Raw genomic sequence first — 16,198 nt, 5'->3', positions numbered from 1 at the left:
GTCTCTCCAGTGCCCTATCTGTCCGCACCCGTGACAGGGGAATTTCTTCTGGGCTTCTTCTCGGCTCATTTTTACTCTGGGTTTCCCTCCCCCCCTACTTGTGTCCACATGACCTTTTCTTTTAATGCTTTTCATTTATTTTCCATCTCATCTTCACAATACTTGGCGTATTTCAGGACCTCATTTATAGGTTTTCCTTGCCAACAGATTTTATTTTCTCTAATCCACTGTGAGATTTCAGGTCTTAGCCCTAACACGAACCGGTAAATGAAATGGGTCATATCCTTCATTTCAATATTATCTGTTCCACTGTATGTTTTGAAAACCTGGAACAGTTGTTCATAATATGAATGTACAGTTTCATCCCGATTTTGGGTAGTTCTACCTATACGGGTCCAGTCAGTTTCTTTAGCAGGCGCCTTTCCTTTCAGGTATAGGATTACTTGGTCATACTTTCTTATCACCTCTGCTGAGGGGGCTCCTGTTCTTGGGTCTCTGGCGTACTCCTCACTTTGCCAGTCAACAGCAATTTTACATTCTGTCCACAAATCTACGGGAACTACAATGTCAAAGAACCCATCTAGATCTTTCAGGAGACATTTTTGAACCTTAATAAATCTCTCGACCTGTCTCTACCACTCTACAGGCTTTTCTCGTAATTTCGGGAAATCATTTGTAAATGACACAATGTCCTGTCGGTACCAGGGAACATGTACATATTTTCCACCTGGCACTTCTCTCATAGGATACAAAAAGTCTCTGCCTTGTCTACTTCTTTTAGGACATATTCAGAAGTCACTTGTCTGGACTTACTGTCTTCTTTTTTCTTTGCCACCTGGCTTTCCATTTTTCTAAGTCTCCCCATTTTTGTAACAGATTCAGCAATTCTCTTATCTGCACCTTTTTCCCTGACACGTTCATGCTTTCTAAATCTTTGTCAGAAAATTCTGCTCTGTAGGGCTTTTGCAATACTTTGGATCTGCTGACATCTATTCCCATATTAGCTGCTGTGTCCATTAGTTTCTCATGGAACACTCTGGTGTTTCGTGTAATACTTTTACGGCTGAACAATAGCTCATCCTCACTAAGGGTGTTCAGCCTGTCCAGTCCCACATTCCCAGCCATCAGTTCTTCCAATTCTATTCTTAGCTTGTAAATATCTAGTGGTTTGGGCTGAGGATTTACCTTTTCCAATTCTCTGGTCCATCGGTCTATTTCTTCCGGAGTCACTACCGTTGCACTTCGAGTACCTGCAGATGACTCTATCAGGACTTCTCTTGTACTAGTCTGAGTTCTCGTTCTCTGTGCACTTCCTTCTGGTTCTCTTATGGGCAAATCCATTAGGGAAATTACAGACTCGCATTCACTTGCCTGGTCATCAACTATTAAAGGCTCTTTTCTGGGCGGTACTACAGCTGGAGTAATAACTGGAGTTTTTGGACTAGATTGTCTATCCCCATAGAGGGGAACAACTGGGCCAATGGTTACTGGAATTGTCAGAGCTTCAGGACTTGTATTTAGCTGGAATATTTTCTGAATGAGTTCAATTCTCTGTTTAACTAAGGCTTCCTTTTCTCGCTCTTGTAAAGTGTTTTCCATGGAGGTTTCAGGTATCACATGTGGAATTAAAGGAGGGTAAAGACTCGGGGCAGTTGGAACTGTCCTACTTGGTCCCTCACCACAAATCGGTCTATAACAGGGAATAGTCGGATCAGACATGCTTGATCCCTAATTGTCACTAGGTCTATAACCTAGTCCTGTCCCATCAGTTGCACTGGCCCTTCTATCCCTAGGATGTCTGAAAAATGGGTTTTTCGAACTCAGGGACCTAGACTCCTCATCATATGGGTGGATTTTTCATTAATAAATCCTCCAGGTATATCTTCTGAATCACCCGTAGTCATTAAGTGTCGGGTTTTCTCTATGCTTTTTCCTCCTACTGGTTCTTCTACAGAAAATACTGGAAACAGTCCTTCGAACATCATATTCTGTCTCCATTGTTTCATTTTTTTCTCTTTGGTCTCCCTCTGCATTTTCAGGTACCATTTACTTATTCCCTTATCCATTCTGGGTCTGTCTCGCTCTAAGGCCTCAATCTCCCATTCTTCTAAAGCCTCATTTTGCGTAAATCTTGGTCTGGGGTGTAAGTCAATCATTCGTGTCCTCCTAATAAACACAATTCTACCATTAAAGGTACCATCTAGAGGAAATGCCAAAATTCCGTCATCTTTGGTATACTCCACCCAATTTTCCAACCATACACAGGTATGATACCCTTTGTCAAACATCATGAACGATCGAGAGTATTAGGTGGTGGGATGATTACACCTTCTCTAGTTTTGATGGGCTTATCTTTCTTGAAATAATTCTTAACCTTGTCTGCGAAAGTCATTTTTCTCTTGCTTCCGTACATATTGTAAGGTCTGCCTCTTAGCATCTGCTCCTTACCAAACCCTAAGTTTTTCGGATCAGGCAGAAATTCTGGATACCACATATACTACGTATATCCTAGTTTTGCGTGTGAACTACGTATTCTTGTTTACAATCCTCTTCCAATGCTAGCGCGTCTTATAAATTTCAACAACCAATCAACACGGTGGTTGCAACCAATTTTAACCAATAGGTGCGCGGCTTTTTCGCGAGACGTGGTCTCACGCTCCAGGACTCGCCCCTCCTTTACAATACCAGCTCCGTTACACACCCGCTGTTTCGACCAATACCAGCGCGGCACAGAGTGACGTCAGCGCAGCTCCGCAACTGACTCCCTCCCTCACAAGGTAACGGAAACTTGATTTTTTTTCTTAAAGTGCAAGTGCTCTATTTAGTTTACAACGTATAACATTCGCCACTGTACTCGAGTGTCTATAAAGAAAGATTTGTTTCACTGCAAGTAAACCTCTTCTGTCTACTTTTCATACACTACGGATAGACCCTTCTGCCTACCCTTCACACAAGCATTAGAGAACCTGTTACTTCTTTGACTCATCCACTCTTTCCGGGATATATACTAAGTCTAAAGTTTCACTAGCGAACTCCTTTGCTATCACTCAAGCTCCGATGAACCTACTACTCCTTCCTCGTGTGACCCTTACTAGGTTATATCACAACTGACGTTTCATTAGAGAACTCGTTGCTATCAGTTACTCAATTATTCATACAGAAACCCTAATTAGCGCTTCCAGTTCTACCTAACCATGCACTAATTTTCCTTGAGCCACTGACCTCACTGCAAGGTGGATTCTCCTCACCACCCGCTATTCTGCCCCCGGGGATTCCAGACAACATATAACAATCACTAACAAGTTGTTAATTACATTCAATAATATAGCAGCATTTTTTTATCACAACCTAAAAAAAACAATATTTCATAGCATTTTAAAGCAATATTTTTTCATACGGTTGATCGATTTTTCAAAAGGAAAAATATTTAGCAGCACATTTAATTTTTCACGGTTTATCAACAATTAACCTATCTACCTATCTCAACTAGTCCTAACCATAGCTCTGCTACCAGAAAACTACTGATAGAGCGCGCAGGTCACCCGACTATTAATTTACCAAATATGCACACTTGGGCCCATAATGTATTTATTACTATATTTCAATAATCAGATAAAATACATACTACTATCAGTAACCCTTGTTCCTTATCATTTATTTCCGTGTACCTGACTTACCAATCCTTGTCACAGGTACCTAAGATCACAATGGATCAGGAGCTATCAGAGGGTAGGAATATAACACAAAACAAATAACATGTTCATTTGAAATATGTTTGTACTTTTGTAATAACCACAAACGCAAGAAGTTTTCAAAACCTTTATCTAATTATTCTTCGTCATCATATGCCATGAGAATGAGATTTACACAGATCAAAACATCTATAACTAAAATCAAGAATATAGTATAGCTATGAATTAAAGTAAGAATCATCAAGGTTTCAAAGAAAATTAAAGGAAGGGAAAATAAGGAACACACTAATTTAGCTAACAGACTTTCACATTTGTACTAAAGGCGCGTGAGAAGGGGAAGAAACTATTCATAGTAATCTTTCGAAAATACTAGCAGTTCAGAAGAATTGAAACTCAGGAAGTTTACTCTATCAACATGTGCTTATTCTCTATAGGGAGGGTAAGGATGGAGCATACTACATACGCAAACAATTCAGTGTTTGGCTAAAGGTAGGGAGAAAAGTGGAATATGCTAATAAACACTTTGCATAAAAGTCTAACTTGTAGAAAGACACGGAAAATGACATAGGCAATTATGCTTTATTTAAGACGGGAGAGAGAAAAGGATTTAGGTTAGACAAACACCCACATGGATTATATTTACCTAGGACAGAATGAAGACTAACCCTGGCCACGGGTCAGTTGGAAAGGCGGGAAAGGACCCTCAAGGACTTAGGTTGCCAGTAGGCGAGCAGGTACAGCTCATGGATAGTCAGGACAGGATAACCCCAGGATATGGATCAGGACCGGGCTCACCAAAGGGTACGACCAACACCTGCAGCTTCGGATGCTTCGGATGCATCGCCTGCGCTACTCCCTCACTGCAAGGAATCTGCCAATAACCTTGATTGGGTTCTCGAATCTCCCAGCAAAGTGCTTCGCCAGCACTTAAGGTTTCCCAAACCCCGACTGAGTTTGTGGAAATTACGGACAGAGTGCTCCGCAGCTCTCTGTATCAATCACCTATAGAGTTTGTTGGGTCATTGACAGGTCAGCTATTCGGACAAGTCAGACAATTCCTCTAGCTAAACCTAGGCTAGTTATACTGTTTTTGGGTCAGTGTACCACCCACAAATGTTGCAAGTGAAAGGTTCCCTAAATTCTGATTGGACACGAGAGATGATTAGGTCATTGTACCTCCCGAATTTTAGACTTTCTCAGGATTAATATTCAATATTCGAACCCACCGCTTACATTCTAGTTCCCATGGCATAGAAATTCAGATTACAATAGAGCACACAGTAGAACATTACAAATGTAACAATTTCAGGTGCTAATCAGCCTCTTCTCGCTGGGTTGGAGTTCAGGTTCCCAGGAGCATCTTAGCTTCGGCAGCCAGCTGGCTGAGTTCCACTGCTGCAAGACTCTCTTTTCTCCCATCACGTGATTGGTACCACACAGGCTTCAAAGATGGAGTGTTTTGCGTCTCCCCGGCCCAAAGAGTACAGCACATGAAAAGTTAGCGAAAACAATTTAGAAACACAGAAAAAATGATTACACTGTATACCATGATTAGCTATACTACCCCCTTACTTTTATAATACCTATAGCATTAGGAGTTAAGCAGAACGAATAGCTGTGCTAAAGCAGCAGTGCAAGCGAAGAGCATGTGAAAAGCAAAGCGGCCATCTTTAGCAATACTGCGCATGAGCGACAAGTTCCCTCCAGAATTTCGAGTGCGTCACATCACATGGGTATGACCGACGCAAGCGCAGACTAGAATCCCGCAAAGCAGTGGCCATTTAATATGCAAGCGTAGTTAGGATTAGCAAACACATAGGCAAGCGTCACTGGGACCCCCCCGTGTAGTGTAAAAGTGCAACATTAATAAGACAAACATGTTGGTTATGACGTTAAAGTTATTAGAGGTTCATGATTACCAGCAAGTCGCATAACGTGCAAATACTTGCTCCATCACCACTACCACGCCGTCAACATTCAGCTAGTCCCATAAGTGAGGCCCTCACTCTCATACTCAATGTTTCCATCAACACAGCCACATTCCCAGAGGTCTGGAAACACTAGCTGTCAATGCCCTGCTAAAGAAGCCCCCAGCTGAACTAGCAAAGTTTACAAACTACTGCCGATTTGCTACCTACTTTACCTAGGCAGGGTCCTGGAGAATGCCACCAACAGATGCCTCGTAAAGCATCCCACCAGCCACTAACTCCTCAACACCAAACAGTGGGGGCTCAGACCCAACCACAACACTGAGACAACTCTCATCACAGCAATAGACATAATCAGCATGATCCTAGACAGAGGGGATACTGTGGCCCTCTTCCTACTGGACCTTTTGGCTGCTTTCAACACCGTAACCCACCCAATCCTCATCAGATTACTTCACAAAACTGGCATTCACGCAGCTGCCCTCAAATGGATCTGCTCATTCCTGACCAGAATTACTATTCAGAGGCCTGAGAACTCATCTGCAGAGTACCTCAAGGCTCTTCACTCACTCTTACGCCTGTCACTGCCTCTATGAAACCACTGGCCGATATCATCTGCAGCCACAATATCAACATTCTCTCCTACACCGACTATATGCAACTTAGTTTCTAACTCAGACAAATCACCAAACACATGGAACAAATTCATCACCTGCTTGTCCAAAAGTGGCCACCTGGATGAATAAACTGGTTCAAACTGAACGCTGACAAAACATAAGTGGTGATCTTTTGTTAGAATGCCTCACTGTGGTATTCCACATGCCAGAAATCCCAGGTTCATCATCGAAAACAACCTGGACATAGCCACTGAGATCAATGCTGTCACCGTGACCTGCCTCCACACTCTGAGAATGCTGATGACGATCTACAAGAGGTTACAAAACAACACTAGAAAGACCCTCCCCATTCTCTCACCACCTCCAGGCTACCAAGACATAATGAAACATTTCATGAAAAGACTGCAATCCATAAAGAATGCATAAGCCAGACTTGTCCTAAACCTACCCCAAAGTACACACATCACACCACACCTGAGGGAGCTCCACATGCTCTCATTACACAAGTGTGCACAGTTCAAACTTCTCACCCACACATGCAAAGCACTACACATCATGGGACCAGCCTATCTACTGCCACCAACCATCTAGGCACCTCTGCTCAGACAGACTTCTTCCAGCACACCTTCAATGTATTCGCAGAACCAGAGGTCATGTCTTCTCTTACATAGCCCCACAGCAAGGAACAAGTTCCACTACACATCAGTGACTTGTCCGCTCTTGAATTCCGCAATAAGTTGAAGACATGGGTCTTAAAATTAGTCCCTTCAAAACTCCTGAGTCTAGCCTAACACACCTTAACATCGCCAGGATACCCTCACGGTTGATAGTGCACTATACAAATACACAGAACATAGCCTCTGATTTAGCTTGACCTCTGGTAATGGTAATTTAGCATACGTAAATCAATGTTCCTGAGTGTGATCCCTCTGCAGGTGCTACATCATTCCAAATCACTCTACTACTCTCACCCAGGTGGTCCACCTATCTCCGGGTTCTATCTCCTTTGTGAAATCAGGAGTAGCATGAATCTGACTGAGGTTCCGTATATAGATATGGGCCCATAGTCAAATGTGCTCTCACCCATCCTCTAGAATGGGTGACAGTTTAAGAGCCCTTGTTTGCTGACCTGAAAGTATGTGGCCCTCCACATTCCCCGCTGGGGCCACAGCGAGCCAGCAAGTCTGTTGGAGTGTCAGAGCTGGATGTAGCCCATGTTACGCATAGTGCCTGCCCCTCCGTGGCCATACAAGTTGTGGCACCAGGGCCTGTGCAGGTGCTGTGGTGTTTTTTATCTTATGAGGTTGTGGGCCGAACTAGACACATCCTGAGAGTATGGAAGTAGCTGTCTTGCAGATCTCTGTCCCAATTGAATTTCAGGTAAGTGCAGACCCAGCTGGCTTACGGCACTCAGGCAGAAGCTGCCCTTGATAGAACCTTTAGTCATCAGGCAGTTGCACCTCTTGTTTTGGGCAAAGGCAGTCACAAAGTCATAACCCTAACTTGGCCAGAGAGGAGCACGGTGCAATGGTCCTGCAAGTGAACCAATATGATAAACCGGAGGAGACCTACAGTCAAACCTTCGAGGGATGGTCTGTACCTTACTCCTGGAGAGCCTCCCATCCTGCATGGGCAGACTCCTTCCCTCTCTCAGCTGGAGGGCAAGTGTCTAGGTGCTTCAGGTCAGACCCAAAGCTTCTCCAGTATAAATTTCACACTTCAGGTGATGTCCAACCACCTCTGAGCAGCTGGCAATCGGACAAACAACAGCCTTTGAGTCCTTTAAGTACTCTGTGGATTACTCCTTTCATTGGCCATAAAAAGCTTGCAACTGGAAAAAAAGTGGAGTGGTTTGGGTCCCTCCTTTACCCACAACTTGTAGACAGTGGATGTGGATCCAATGTCAAAAACTGTAGAACCAGTTTGGGGTGATAATGATTTCAAGTGTTATCTTCAGGCTGATGTGCAGATACAGCCTTTCTGTTTAGTGATATTTCCCAGATCAAGCTGTCACTATCCTAGAGCAGCCACAACAGAGACACAAAGAGATGTAAGGCTTCTGCAACTTGTTGTTATCAGCCAACAGAAGGAGTAATCAGGGACAGCAAAAAGTACAGACATCACCTTTGAACCTCCTCACCTTAAACAACAGAGTCTGCAGTCCAACCCCTCCCACCAACTTTCCTTTACATTGTAGTGTTCAAGAAAACTAATCAGCATCTCCTTGCTAAAGCAATGTGTAATATTCAATAATATCACTCCTCACAAGCAGTAGGATAAATAAAGAGGTTTATTAATAATACACCTCATCCATTGCCAGTTCTAAGCAACTGACCACTAGATGACACAAACATAACAGATATCAAACCATTCCTGAACACTTCTAATTCCATTTCTTTGCATGTGGTTCTACTCCAGAACCGCATGCAGGATGCAGGAGACACCACACATCTTTCTTCCTTATTCTTTATATGAATAATAACACTATACTGTAAATGAGATTACCCATACAGCCCACCATAAGCTCTAAGCCATGATAAAGTCTTTAAGACAACCTGGCTGCACTGTTTTCGGATAACTCACTCTTCTCTCCTTGTTACAATTCAGAACTTCCCAAGATCCCACTCCTGACCTAGAGGTCACCTTCTCTCCTACATCACCTCTTCTTTGACAACTTGAACTACTGTCATCATCACCATCATTCTTTACATCACCCATATTCCTTTCATCTCTCATCTTTCTTTTAACCAGAACAAATCTGTACATGTTCAAATTCTTCCCTCAATCGTTTTTACTGCATTAGAAATAGCTTTATAACTTTTTGTACCTTTGTGTACATGGACCATGCAGCAAAACCAACAGGTGCTTTAATGTTCACCACATCCCCAACATTGATTTTGACATTGCAGACATTCTTTCTCCTGTCTTATACTTATTAAATATTTATTCGACTATCTAGAGATAGTTACAAAAGAACAGTCATTATAAAAATAGAACCAATACAATCATATTATAAAAACATTGCAACATATACATATGTATTGAAAATAAGGTTCATATGTGTACATCAATGAGGCAATTCTTAATTATTACACGTAAAATGATCATATATAAAAACTGAAATCGTATTAGGACCAAATCAATTCAATACTTTATATAATCTTATAATTTTCTGCTTATTACTTGCTTTCAGAATCTACAGGGCCACCCTATAACAAATCGGAGGGTCATCTAATCTTACCAAGAATTTCATAGCCTCTTTATAGGACCTGATGTTATAAGTACTAAATAGTGGCTTTAAATAAAAGCATCAAAGATTCTTATAAAATTTACAATAAAGCGCAGCATGCTCTGCTTGCTTAGATTGTCACATGGTTATGAAAATCTGCAGGCGGATGAAACCGCATTGTAGGAAAGGCTACAAGAAAATGAACAATGCCACATCTAAATCTCCTTAGTGCAAAACTATGCTGTGCATATGTCACACATGACAAATAGTTATTAGTGCTCATATCGCTGCTATATGATGCATACTAAGACACAATAGGCTTCTTCTTTTCAGTCGATAACCTTAGATATATCCTGTTTTGTAAAAGGTATCTTTAGTTTCTTTCTTAGAGTAGATCAAGGTTTTGGACGTTTCTGACCACACTGATGTTTTATTTATCTTTTCTAGAACAGTATTAATGTATGGAAGCCATGGAATTTTAAGTGCATTTTGCATTTTAAGACCATCTGAAATAATTAATTGAGTAAAACCTGTTTTATCCCTTTTCCTTATTGAATCCCACAGTAGTAAAGGTCAGGTCAATAGGAAATCTTCTAAAAACTGGAGACCCAACTCATAGTGAGCAATGGTGTTGGATGCATATGACGGTAAATAAAGCAAACCATTTCAGGAACAAGTTTTCTTGGATTCGTAGGACATTAGTATTTAAGTGACCCCATAGCCCTGCCCCATACACGGCTATACTTGTGCCTTTAGCCTTAAATAGGGCCTCCGTCTCATTGATTGACCGACTCCCCAGTTTGAAATAAAATCTAAAAATACCTTGAGTTGCCCTGCTCATTTTGGCTCTAGTATATGAACTGTGTTGAGTCCAAGAGCCATTGTCCGAAAAGAGGGTTCAGTCCCACAAATCATATTGTATGTTTTAGATTTATTTATCACCATTTTCTTCTGTAACATGAAGTCAGAAAATACGTCCATCAGTCTCTGTAGGCCTATTGGGATTCTTGCAACAAGTACAGCGTCGTCCACATATTGTAAAACTGGTGTCGGACAACCTGCCACCATAGGGACGTCGGCCTGAGGGCTGTAAGTGATTATCAATCCCATTTGAAAAAATAAAGAGAATAAGAATGTTGCTAATAAGCACCCTTGACGAATCCCCGTCCCACCTTGAAATTAGGTGTACATTCTCCATGGGGACCAAAACGGACCTGGGTTGATCATTTTTCGTACAGGCGGGAGAGGAACCCAATATTAGCCCTGGGAGCTCCCATCTCTGTTAGGGTCGACCACAGCAAATGGTCCTCCACTAAATTAAATGCACTGCTTAGGTTGGAAAATCAGAGATATAAGGATCCTGCATTTGCCCTAGTATATTTACCAATAAGCAGTACTAGGTTAGTACTTGCATGGTAGTAGGGTTGTCAATCTTGTAGCACGCGAAAGCGCCAATGATTGACAGCCCTGCGCGGCGTTGACTGTTCCTGATCTGATTCCTGAATGGAGAAAGCAGGTAAAAAGCGGAGCACTTCAACAGGCACGTATTAAGTGTGTCTCAGGTGCCAGGAGCACAGTAGCGTCTTCCCTCTTCCGACCCGCAGTACTCACATGTCCCTGGAGGCAGAAGAAAGTCGCCCGCACAGCGCGGCTGGTCCGGCCAGCAGCGCTATCTACACTGAGGCAGGGCTGATAATAACCCCGACAATGGTCACAGTGTCCGCCAAGAGGGGAGACCGCCGGACAATAGGCACACAGCAGTGATGGGCCAAGCCAGCTTTGAATTGCTGCAAATAGTAAGTGAAGTAATATATTCTCTGCTTTATGTTAATCAGTCACTGTTGTGTGGGCGGTAATTGTTGGCAGGGCAGGCTCCTTTCAATGTTCTCATGACTCTGCACGTGTCTAACACCAGACAGGATCAGGTATTTTTTTTCTACAAGTCCTGCCGGGTCCTAGGATGTCATTGCTGCTATCCTTTTAGGGTGGGCATAGGCAAAATAAACTAATCAAATGGAAGGGGGCGACCACTCGGTCCCCTCGAACGTATGGTTGGGTGCCCCGATCCTCCCGGGAAACCATTTTGGGCGGGGGGCGTGTCTCGGCTGGTATGCCCGAAGCGGCGTAGCCGGGGCGCGCCTTTTTCCCGCCCGAGAGGGGTTGTCCTAGACACCTACACCAAAGACCACGCCCAGCAGGCGTACCAGAGGAGGGTACACGCCCTCCCGCAGAAGAATAAATAGAGCGGGAATCCGAAGAAGCGTCCTCTTGTTCCTGTGCTCTGAAGGCTGCACCCACTCGTCGCTCGTGAGCCCTCGACGGAACAAGCAGCAATTTTGAGAACTTTTAATTCTTGTATTTTTCTTTCAGTTACTCGAAGGCGAAGATCCAGGACCTTGTTGATCGTCTAGGAGCGGATAATCGAAACCATGGCTGGCAAGAAAGCAGGAAAGGGTTCCAAAACGGATAAGGTGCTACGCATTTTGGTGAACCGGATGGCTGGCATGGAGCGGAAACTCGGTCAAGTCCCATCGATCGGTCGAGGTTTGGCGGAGGTCAAACAACAACTGGCTGCGCTGAGCAATCCTGGTAACCCTAAGAAGGTAATAGGCCCGGCCTTGCCGGGAATTGTCCCCGAGGGTAGAGGGAAGCGGGTCAAGAGGAGGGCGGTTTCAGGGGAGGTTCCGATCATAGAGGTTCCGGTCCCAGAGGTACCCCCGGCCACCCCTGTCACGCCGGCAGACAACCCGGCACCAATCCCAGATGCGGGTCAACCGATCCCGGTAGTGATTACCCCCGCTAACGATGAAGATATGCCTCCTGAATTGGCCACCCAGTTGGCCGCATGGCTCAATAGTAAGGCAGGGGGTGTCAAGGCACCAGAAGACACGGCCGAAGAGGCCAAGCTACTAATCCAGCAATCGCGGCAGTCGCGAGATGCTGCAAAGGCGAATCTTCCTCTTGTTTCCCCACAGGTGACACCGGTAGGACCTGCAGTTGGTCTCGAGAAAACGGCGGGAACAACGACCGAACCGGGTAAGCTCGCTTTGCCAGTGGCTGGGGAGGGCTCATTACCCTCAAGGCGGGAGAGGGTGGCACAGCACATCCCTATGGCCACAAAAGAGTTAATATGGGGAGACAAATATATCAATATGTTTTCATTATTAACTGACCATCGCAAGATGGAATATGCTAAAACCCAGAAAGATTTGTGGCACCCGAGCGTGTGGCGCGCCAAGATGGCGGACTTCAGGGTGGATGAAACGATAACGAATTGGGCGAAGGCCTTTGCAACTTTTTCTGCAGGTATGGGGGAACGTAAACCCGAGGTGTTAACTGAACTGTCTTGCTATCAAACTCATATTATGGATTTTTATGCAATGTATGAGGGAGAGGAATGGAAAGGGTATGACATGAAATTCCGAAAAGCGAAAGAATATGATGCCTCTCTGACATGGGACTGCCTCGACTCGGTCTCATGGCATAAGCAGCTCCTGCCGGGGGCGGCAGGTACATCCTCGCCGAGCTGGAGCGGGTCGGGGGCCTCCCGCCAAAAGCCCGTGGTGCCCTTTCGAGCAGGCGCCAGTATCGATCACCAGCCAAAAACCGGCGGGAATGGCGGCAAGCGGGGGGTCTGTTGGGGCTTCAATCGAGGCAACTGTAACAGACCGCAAGGAACATGTAGGTTCAAGCATGTGTGTGCGGGCTGTGGGAATTCCTCGCACCCGGAGAGTTCATGTAGATCAAAAAATAACGGGGCGGGAGGAAAGGGAGGGTCCAAGCAGGAGTAAGGTAGAACGTTGTGACCAACTGCCTACACCCGTTGATCTCATGGCTATGACTCCTTGGTTAAACGAATACCCTGATCATTTCTCCGCTGGGGTGTTGAGGAAGGGATTCTTGTACAGCTTCCACATCCCGGCGGGGGATTTTCGAGGGAACTCCTTTTGTAAAAACCAGTTATCGGCGCAACATAATCCAAGTGTGGTAGAGAGAAAAATTGCAAAGGAAGTTAGCTTAGGGCGAGTGGCAGGGCCTTTTCATCGCCCACCGGTGGCGGATTTCATCTGTTCCCCATTAGGGGTTGTCCCGAAGAAAGACCCGGGGGAGTTTAGACTTATTCATAACCTGTCTGCTCCAAGGGGTTCTTCGGTGAACGAGGCCATTGACCCAGAAGTCTGTTCGGTGCGGTACGCATCGTTCGATGAGGCCGTGGCCATGTTGAATCGCCTGGGCCCCGGGGCGCTGATGGCGAAATCAGATATCGAGTCGGCGTTCCGGTTGCTCCCGGTACACCCGCAGGATCAGCGTTTGCTGGGTTTTGCATTCCAGGGGAGTTATTACATGGATAAATGTATGCCTATGGGTTGCTCCATTTCTTGTGCTTATTTCAAAATGTTCCGTTGTTTTTTAGAGTGGGCATTCACCGAGGCCACAGGGCATAGGCATTATCTCGATGACTTCCTGTTTTTGGGGGCAGCCGGCGATTCGAAATGTGCGCAGGCGCTGCACGACTTCTGCATCCTCATGAGGGAGTTTGGAGTCCCATTGGCTTCAGGTAAGACGGTTGGACCATCTACTTCACTGGAGTTTCTGGGAATTGAGCTCGATTCTGTGGAGGGATGTTTCCGTTTGCCATTGGGAAAGGTGGCCAAATTTAGGGCTTCCTTGAAGCTATGCCTCAGTAAGGAGAAAGTGACCCTGCACCAGTTGCAGCAAACAGTGGGTCAGCCTAACTTTGCCTTGAGAGTGATACCAATGGCCCGCCCCTTCTCATGCTCTATTGCACAAGCTATGGTTGGTCTCAAAGAAGGACACCACCATACGAGACTGTCTGCAGAGGTTCGCCAGGATACGCGCATTTGGTTGGCATTTCTGGCGGACTTCAACGGTCGAGTAGTGTGGAACAAGCCGCCAGCGTCTTCAGATGAGCTAGGTCTGTGGACTGACTCAGCGGGGAGCGTGGGATTTGGCGCCATTTTTGGTAATCGATGGTCGGCGCAAACATGGCCGGCGTGGTGGCACTCCAGCAGTTTCACAAGTAACATTGGGTTCCTGGAGCTATTCCCCATTTTGGTTGCTCTGATGGCATGGCCAGACGATTTCAGAGACCGCTCAGTGGTGTTTTGGTCTGATAATATGACTGTTGTCAAATGCATTAACCAACAGGCAGCACACTGCAAATGGATCTTGAGATTGTTGAAAGAGGTTGTGCTGATTTGCATGAGACTGAATGTACAGTTCAGGGTGAAACATGTGCCGGGTGTACTGAATCATGCGGCTGATGCACTCTCTCGTTCACATATGCAGGCGTTCAGGGGTTATCTACCTACAGCGGACCTAGTGGCGGCACCATTCCCCGAAGCACTTTGGCTAATCGGTGCCCCGGATTACAAGACCTCGTGGCAGCAAGCTTAGCCCCCAGGACAAGAAAGGCATACGAAGGAGCGTTTCGTTCCTAGTGCACATTTTTGGGTCCGGCAGGGAATCAGAGCTGGGGTCAGGAGGAATCCTTCCTGGGGTTCCTGGTAGCATTGCACAGGAAAGGCCGATCAGCGGCAACGGCCAATAGGCATAGGGTGGCCATTTCATTCATGATGCAGGTGCATGGTATAAAAGACCCAACGGGTTCCTTTTTGGTGAAAAAAGCCCTTCGCGGCTGGCAGCGCCTCGAGGGTCGCAAGCAAGATGAAAGGCGCCCGATTGGCTTACATAGGTTGTCCTTACTCGTAGCGAAACTAGACGAGACATGCTCCTCCCAATTCGAAGCAGTTCTGTTCCGGGCAGCTTTCGCATTAGCGTTTCACGGGGCTATGCGGGTGAGCGAACTGGTCGCAAGGAACAAGAAAGATGTGGAGGGAGGCTTGTGCAGGGATCACGTCCAAATTAGGGGTGATTCGATGGTGGTCACGATAGCCAGGTCCAAGACCGACCAAGGGGCTATGGGAAATAGTGTTGTTGTGCAGCGCGCGCGAGGGTCCCCCACGTGCCCGATAATGTGTATAGAGGAATACTTGGCACTGAGGGCGGCTACATGGGGGGGGAGTTTGCTGAGGCACAAGGATGGCACCCCACTGACGAGGTTTCAGTTCCAGAGGGTGCTAGCACTGACAATCGCTGCGGCAGGCATGGACCCGTGCGATTTTGGGACCCACTCCTTTAGGATAGGGGCTGCTACTGAGGCTACAGCCAGGGGTCAGAGTGCGGACGAAGTAAAACACTTGGGGCGATGGTCCTCGAATTGCTTCAAAAGGTATGTGCGATTGCACATGTTGTAAAGATCAATTGACATGTCATGCACTCACGCTTCTTGTCTTTTGTTTGAATTACAGTTTCGCGAGCCTGTCACGCGGGGCAGAATTTGCAGTCGACCCAGCACCAGGAGACCAGCGGTCATGGACCACCGCCTGGAGAGAGAGTGGTATGGGTCATGGGCCACTCATACGTGAGGCGCGCCAGGGACGTATTCAAAGCAGGTGACGCGACTCGCGCAGCTGGGGAATACGGGTACAGAGTGGCCTTCCATGGGAAGGGCGGGCTCTGTTTTGACCAATTGGAGTCATTTGTTGAGGGTCTCTTAGGGCGGCAAAGGTCACCGCCGTCTGTAGTCATATTACACCTTGGGGGAATGACTTGGTGACACTGGGTAGACGAGTGTTGTTTGAACAAGTTTTGTCTGCTGTTAGCTGGTTGGCAAAGAGAATCCCGGGGTGCACGATTGCCTGGTCCCAC

Source organism: Lissotriton vulgaris, chromosome 11 (genome assembly GCF_964263255.1).
Source record: "Lissotriton vulgaris chromosome 11, aLisVul1.2, whole genome shotgun sequence".
Lineage (NCBI taxonomy): Eukaryota > Metazoa > Chordata > Amphibia > Caudata > Salamandridae > Lissotriton > Lissotriton vulgaris.
Note: the sequence above shows the minus strand (reverse complement) of the source record.